Source organism: Microtus ochrogaster, chromosome 1, assembly GCF_000317375.1.
Source record: "Microtus ochrogaster isolate Prairie Vole_2 chromosome 1, MicOch1.0, whole genome shotgun sequence".
Lineage (NCBI taxonomy): Eukaryota > Metazoa > Chordata > Mammalia > Rodentia > Cricetidae > Microtus > Microtus ochrogaster.
Window position 1 is genome coordinate 83,674,322 of NC_022009.1, and position 7,833 is coordinate 83,682,154.

Consider the following 7,833-nt stretch of genomic DNA (forward strand, 5'->3'; position numbering starts at 1 on the left):
CATAGGCCATGCTGCTGTTGGCGACCATGTTGATGTGAGTGGCCTGTGCAGTCACCCAAGGCCATGTAATGTAGGCATGTACTGCTGCTAAAGACTATGTTCGGAACTATGGCCCTAAAACAGCTGGAGTCTACGTAGATGTCCATGACATGTGTTTCTACCAAAGGCCAGATGGATACCTGTGGTCTCTGCCCTCACTTGAGGCCATGTTGATGTCTAGCAGGCATGCTGCCACTGGGACCACACTGATGTGAGTGGTCTGTGCTGCCGTTGGTGACATGTTAGCCTAACCTGCAGCTGAGGATCATGTCTAGGTCTGTGGGGGGTTTGTGTTGATGTGCATGGCTCATGTTGCCACCAAAGGCCATGGAAAGCTGGCCTTTGGCTTGGGCACCAGAGGGTTGGCCTAGTGAGCAATCTCAGTTGGAGAACTAATCCCTCCTCCTAGAACAGGTTTCAGTGTCATGGTAATGAGATAGTTGGCCGTGAGACACTTGACAGCCCTGGGAAAACTGTCTTCCAGCTTGCCAGCCCCTGCAATAGGAGAACTGGCCTGCACATGAGAGATCTGCCCCATGCCTCACCATCTGTGCAGGAAAGCTGTGAGGGAGAGCTGGCCCTGACCTTCACCTGAGTAGAGGCCCAGACTGACCAATTCAGCTACCACCCAGGACCACATCCAGGGCCTTGAGTTGGATCACTCCAATATCTACTCCACTTATTACCTGCTGGAGCACATGAAGGGATTGGGCTCCACAGAATCAGGACAACAGCAAGATATCCAGGAGAGGTTTCAGTAAGGATCTAGTATTGATGGTGTACCAGAAGGCCTTGAACCAACAACTCATCACAATGAACATTTGCTAATAAGGCTATTTGGGCAAAAGGATGGACTGGGTTGACACATGGGTTGACAAATGGATATGTGATAGAGCGGTGGGAAGGATGGAGAAGCAAAACTTTTTTCCTTCCTTCTTTTTATTTTTAAATTGTTTTTGAAATTTTCTTTTATAGAGGCTGTAACATGAATAATAAAAACCTAGAGACAGACATTGGGGCTTAAGATGAAAGATCACAGAAGCAAAACAGCCAAGTTCTTACCTCTATGAAATCGTCAGACTGAAAAGAAAGTGAGTTCGTGTCTTATACCACCTTCTGTTCCTCTCTAGTCCTGGGATTAAAGGCGTGCACCACCACCACCCAGCCTCTATGGCTAACTAGTGTGGCTGCTGAAAGTAAAGGTGACTACCACCACTGCCTGGCCTGGATGGCTGACTAGTGTGGCTAGCTTTGCATTCTTATTTTCAGGCAAACTTTATTTAATAAAACACAAATTATCACCATTTACAAAGGCTACAAAGGTGGAGGGTGGACTTGGAAGTACTGGGAAAGGAGCTAGATTGGGGTATATGATGTGAAATTCCCAACGAATCAATACGATTTATGTTAATGTCAAAATATGTGTTAAGTATACTGAAGTGTGTCTCTTCACAACTAATTATTTCTGGTGGGGGGTGCAGGCGGGTAAAGACTCAGTTTTTTTTTTTTCGGGCTGTCCACTGTGACTTTGACCATGCTCCCGCGAGTACATGGACAACACATGGGATTTGTGTTCTTTTGTTCTTTTTTATCCTCATTTTTTTTTTTTTTTGCAGGGAGGAGGGTCACAAGTGGTGGGGTCTGACCTGGGAGGACTGGGAAGTAAATGTGATCGGGGTGTATTATGTGAAATTCTAAAATAATCAGTAAAAATATTATGTTGAAAAAATAAAGAAACCAAAATCATTTAAAAGATAGGATTTCTTGTCTTAGATGTTACATTATTTTTCCTTCTGTTTAGATTTGGAATGGTAAAAAAAAACAAAAGAAAAATGTATACAGAGCTTTTGGTGACAGTTTTAGGAGCTTTGCTGATGTATAATTGGCAAACAAAAATTTGCTACATAAGCTGTTAAAATGTGATCATAGATGTAGGTGACCCATACTGATGTAGGTTTAGAAAGCAAACTCTCAGAGTGTATTGTCTATGTGAATCCAAAGTTTCAACTCATCATTGGGAATTGTGTTCAACAATAGAGCATTCATCTAGTACAATAAGGTCATGGGCTCAATCCCTAAATAAAAATTAATTAATTATGATAGCACATATAAAAAAAAAAGATTTGGAATGATTTGGAGAAATCCGAAGAGCTATTTATTGTAGCCACAAATGTGTTGTGTTACAGGCTCATAGCTACAGGAGAATCTGCAGGACCCCGTTCATACATTGTATAACATAACCTGCACAAAACCAGAGGAGCCCACAATGAAAATCTGTTACTACCTCCTTATTTTGAAATATGAACTATATTGACCTAACTACATGAAAGTTCTCTCCCCCACTCTTACCTATCTTGGAGTAGAGTCATGAGGCAGCTGGTGTACAGTGCATGTCGTATTCTTTCCCTGGATTCCTACAAGCGAGGCACAGTTGCAGGATGCTGCTATAGCTGCAAACTTCCCCTAGAGCTAGCTTGCTCAGAAAGTGGGCTTTAAAATATCAGCATCTTTTCTTTCTCTCTTTCTCTCTCCCTCTCTCTCTCTTTTTTTTTTCGAGACAGGGTTTCTCTGTGGCTTTGGAGCCTGTTCTGGAACTAGCTCTTGTAGACCAGGCTGGTCTTGAACTCACAGAGATCCGCCTGCCTCTGCCTCTGCCTCCTGAGTGCTGGGATTAAAGGTGTGCGCCACCACCATCTGGCGCTTTTTCTTTCTCTTTTTTAGTTATATTTTTATTATTTAAAACACTTTTTAAATTTAAATATGTTTTAATTATATTTTTACTCTCCTTCAAGTCCTTCTAAATCTTTTCCTCCTCTCGACCCCCTGAAATGTTTAAGTTCTTTCTCAAAAATCAAACAAAAATCCAATACAACAATCCCTAGCCAAGAAAAACAAACATCTCCCAAATAATCCAATAATCTGTGAACAAACAAAAGTACACACATATGCATAAAACAAAACTGTTGGGTCTGTTATATGCTGGGCAGTTACTCCTGAATATGAAACCTGTTCTAGAGTGCTTGATATATTCAGTGTCACTCTATTAGAAAAAATTTCCCCTTTCCTAGCAAGTATAAGTGACAGTTCAGTTGTTAACATTTACCATTGTGGCTTGATATTTATTTGTTCATTTACTCATTTTTAAACAATATAACAAAATAAAATATAATAAGATAAAACAGAAATTATCACATCAAAATTGCACAAAAAAAAATAAACTGAAGGAAAAAAGCCCCAGAAGAGGTACAAGAGTCAGAGATCTACTGTTTCATAAACTCAGGGATTCCATAGAACAATACGCTGAACACCATGATATATACCCCCAAAGACTTGGTGTACACCCTATGCATGCTGTTTTGGTCTCTGTGAGTTCATATAAGCTCAGCTCATGTTGATTTAGAGGATCTTGTTTTCTTGGTGTCCTCTATTCCTTCTGGCTCTGACATTTTTCTGCCTCCACTTCCTGGGGTTCCCTGGTTTTTGATGGAGGGCTTTGAAGGTAACATTCCATTTATAGCTGAGTGTTCCAAGGTCTCTTGCTCTCTGCATAATGAATGGCTATGGATATATATATATATATATATATATATATATATATATATTGCCATTTGCTGCAGGAGAGAGCCTCTCTGATGATAGCTAAGCAAGGCATTGATATATGAAAATTGCAGAACATTACTAGAAATTATTTTATCATCACATCCACCCCTTCATTTTATTTTTTAAAATTTATTTATTTTAAATTTTGTGTTTATTTTACATATCAGCAACAGTTCCCACTCTATTCCCTCCTCCCACTTTCACTACTTTCTCCCACCCCAGCCCCCATCCACTCCCCAGAAAGCGTAAGGCCTCCCATGGGTAGGCAACAAAGCATGGCACATCAAGTTGAAGCAGTACCAAGCCCATATCCCCTCCATCAATGCTGAGCAAGGCATACCACCATAGGGAATGCATCAGAAATAGATCCTGGTCCCAAAGCCAGTGGCCCCATAAAAAGAACAAGCCACACAACTGTTGCCCTCATGCTCAGGACCTTGTTTGGTCCCATGCAGCCTCTCCAGCTGTCAGTCCAGAGTCTGTGAGGTCCATCCAGCTCAGGTTAGCTATCTCTGTGGGTTTCCTCATTGTGATTTTCACCCTCATTTCTCATAATATCTTTCCTCCCTTTCATTGACTGGCTCAGTTTTTAGCTGTGGATCTCTGAATATTCTTGCATCAGTTACTGGATGAAGATTTGATGTTGACAATTAGGGTAGTCAGTAATTTTATTACAGAGAAGGGCCAGTTCAGGTACGCTCTCCATTATTGCTAGGAGTCTCATCTGGGGTCACCATTATTGATTCTTGGGAATTTCCCTAGTACCAGGTTTCTCCCTATCTCATGATGGCTCCCTCTATAAAGATACCTCTTTCATTGCTCTCCCTTTTCATTCCTCCCCCACGTTTACCATACTATTCCTGCATGTTTTCATGTCCCATCTCCTCCCCACTACCTCTCAGTCACCCCTAGTTAACTCAGGAGATCTCATCTATTTCCCTTTCCTAGTACTATCTATGCATGTCCCTCTCAGGGTCCTTCTTATTGCTTAGCATCTCTAGAATTGTGGATTGCAGCCTTGTTATCCATTGCCTTACATATAATATCCACTTATGATATTATGTCTTTCTGGGTTTGTGTTACCAGTTAGGATGAATTTTTCTTTGGTGAGAGTGGGGTGTTGAAGTGTATGAAGTTTGAGGTGTGATTTATGTTTCAGTAATGTTTCTTTTACATATATGGCCCTTGTATTTGGGACATAGATATTCGGAATTGAGATTTTATCTTGATGAACTTTTTTTCTGTGATGAATATGAAATGTCCTTCTCCATCTGTTTTAACCAATTTTAGTTTGAAATCTATTTTGTTAGATATTTGGCTAGCTATACCAGCTTGCTTCTTAGGTCTGCTTGATTGGAAAATTTTTTCGCAAGCCTTTACCCTGAGGTAATGTCTGTCTTTAAAGTTGAGGTGTGTTTCTTGTATTCAGCAGAGGGATGAATCCTGTTTTTGTATCCATTCTGTTAGCCTGTATCTTTTAAAGGACACATTGAGTCCATTGATATTAATGATATTAATGATCAGGGATTGCTAATTCCTGTTACTTTTGCTTTTCTCATTAATAGTGGTAGTGTGTGGGATGTGTGTGTGTGTGTGTGTGTGTGTGTGTGTGTGTGTGTGTGTGTATGTTTCCCCTCTTTGGGATTTTCTGGTGTGAGGTTACTACCTGTGTTTTGTGAGTGTAGTTAAATTCTTTGGGTTGTAGTTTTCCTTCTAGTACTTTTTGTAGAACTGGATTTGTGAATACGTATTGTTTAAATCTAGTTTTGTCATGGAATATCTTGTTTTCTCTGTATATGGTGATTGAAAGCTGGGCTGGTATCTGTATTCTCTTAGTGTCTGCAGAATGTTTGTCCAGGACCTTCTTGTTTTCAGAGACTCCAATGAGAATTCAGGTATATTTCTGATAGGTCTGTTTCTATATATTACTTGGCCTTTTTCCTTTATAGTTCTTAGTATTCTTTTTTATTATATATGTTTATTATTTTGATCATTATGTGGTGAGGAGACTAGTTTTTTAGTCCAGTCTATTTGGTGTTCTGTAAGTTTCTTGTAATGTCATAGCCATGTCCTTCTTTAGGTTGGGTAAGTTTTCTTCTGTGATTTCATTGAATATATTTTCTGTGCCTTTGAGATGTAATTCTTTTCCTTCTTCAATTCTTATTATTCTGAGGTTTGGGCTTTTCATTCCAGATTTCCTGCAGTTTTTGTGCTAAGAATTTGTTGGATTTAACTTTTCTTTGACCAATGAATCTATTTTCTCTATTGTATCTTCAATGCCTGAGATTATCTCTTCCATCTTTTGTATTCTGCTGGTTAAGCTTGCATCTGTATTTCTTGTTCATCTACCCAGATTTTCCATTTCCAAAATTCCCTTGGTTTGGGTTTTCTTTATTGTCTCTATTTCACTTTTCAAGTCTTGTCTTGAACTGTTTCCTTTACCTGTTTGATTGATTTCTCTTGGCTTTGTTTAAGGAATTTATTGATTTCTTCCAATTTTTTCTTTGTCTTTTCTTCTATTTCTTTAAGGGAAATTGTCATTTCCTCTTTATGAATGTCTCTCATCTTTATAAAGTTATTTCTAAGGTCATTTCTTCTGCATTAGGATGTTCTAGTCTTGCTGGTGTAGGACAACTTGGTTCTGGTGGTTCCACATTTCTCTTCATATTGTTGAGTGTATTGTTGTACTAGTGTTTACGCATCTCTTCCTCCATTTGGTGCAGGTGATGCCTTTAGCTCTGAGACTGCTACCTTCAATTGGTGCAGGTGGTACCTGTGCCTTGAGGGGTGACTTATCATCTAGTCTGTACAGGTGGAGTCCTTGTCTCTGGGGGCTATTCTTCATATGATTAGTGCAGGTAGTGTCTTTGTCCTGGAGCCTCACTTCATATAATCGGTTCAGGTGGTGTCTATGCCAGAAACCTCCACCAGTCCAATCGGTGCAGGCAGTGTCTGCGTTTCTAGGAGCTGCTAATGCCAGGGAGGGTGGTTGGGGTTGGCAGGAAGAGGTGGCCTTGTGATTACAAGGCCCAATTGGGATATGGTGGTGGAGAGGCCTGACTACAGGTGCCTTGCCTGCTGGCAGGATAGTGGGGCTGTAATCAGTCGGGGAGAGGTCTGGGGCCTAGAGTTGGTGCTGTCCCAAGTGTGAGACCAGTCTCTCAGCACTTTGTACAGTCAGTTCAGATGGTACCTGTGTCATTAGGAACTACTGTTAGAGAGGGGAATGGTGGATTTTGAGATGTAATGGGCCTTGTAGATTACAGGGTCCAATAGGGGTGGTGGTGGAGAGATAGCTGCAGGCACCTTTTCTACTGACTGACTAGTGGGGTAGGGATGGGTGGGAGAAGGGCCTAGGACTTAGAGTCTTACCTGTCCTGGTGGGAGACCCGTCACTTAGCACTTTGTGCAGTTGGTTCAGGCAATGTCCCTGTCTCCAGGAACCACTGATGCCATGGGGAGGGGGATGGTTCTTGTTTGTCATTTGTATATAGGGGGACTATAGATATTTTTTGAGTTAATCTAGTATTCTGTTATTTTGATGAAAGTATCGTTGTAGGAGTCTTCTGGTGGATTTTTTTAGGGCCATTTATATATGCTATTATATCATCTGAAAATAAAGACATTTTGACTTCTTTCTTTCCAATTTCCATCCCTTTGATCTTTTTCAGTTGTCTTATTTCTCTAAGACTTCAAATACAATATTGAAAAGATATGAAGTGAGTGGACAATTTTGTGTTTGTTCCTGATTTTAGTGAAATTTCTCTCCATTTAAGTAGATGTTGGCTATTGGTTTGCTATAACTGCCTGTATTATATTTGCCCAGAGTCAGCTTCTTTTCTTTAGATTCTCAAGATCAAGCTTATTTTGATTCTTGAAGCTGTAATCATAGTGTGGGATAAAGGGACACCCTCAGTGGAGTGATAGCTTTACAAGAGTAGATACGTAGCCCACAGTCCATTCTCAGAGTTCTCATGAAGGTCTATGGTGTGTCTCTTTTCCAATTACTCCAACCTAAGCATCCTGAGGCAAACCTCAGAGTCTCGATAGGCGAATCAAAGACTGGTTTCAATCACCAACAGTCGTACTCATCCTTACCTGATGTGGGAATGATTTCTTATTAATAAAGAAACTGCCTAGGCCCATTTCATAGGCCAACCCTTAGGTAGGCGGAGAAAACAGAACAGGATGCTG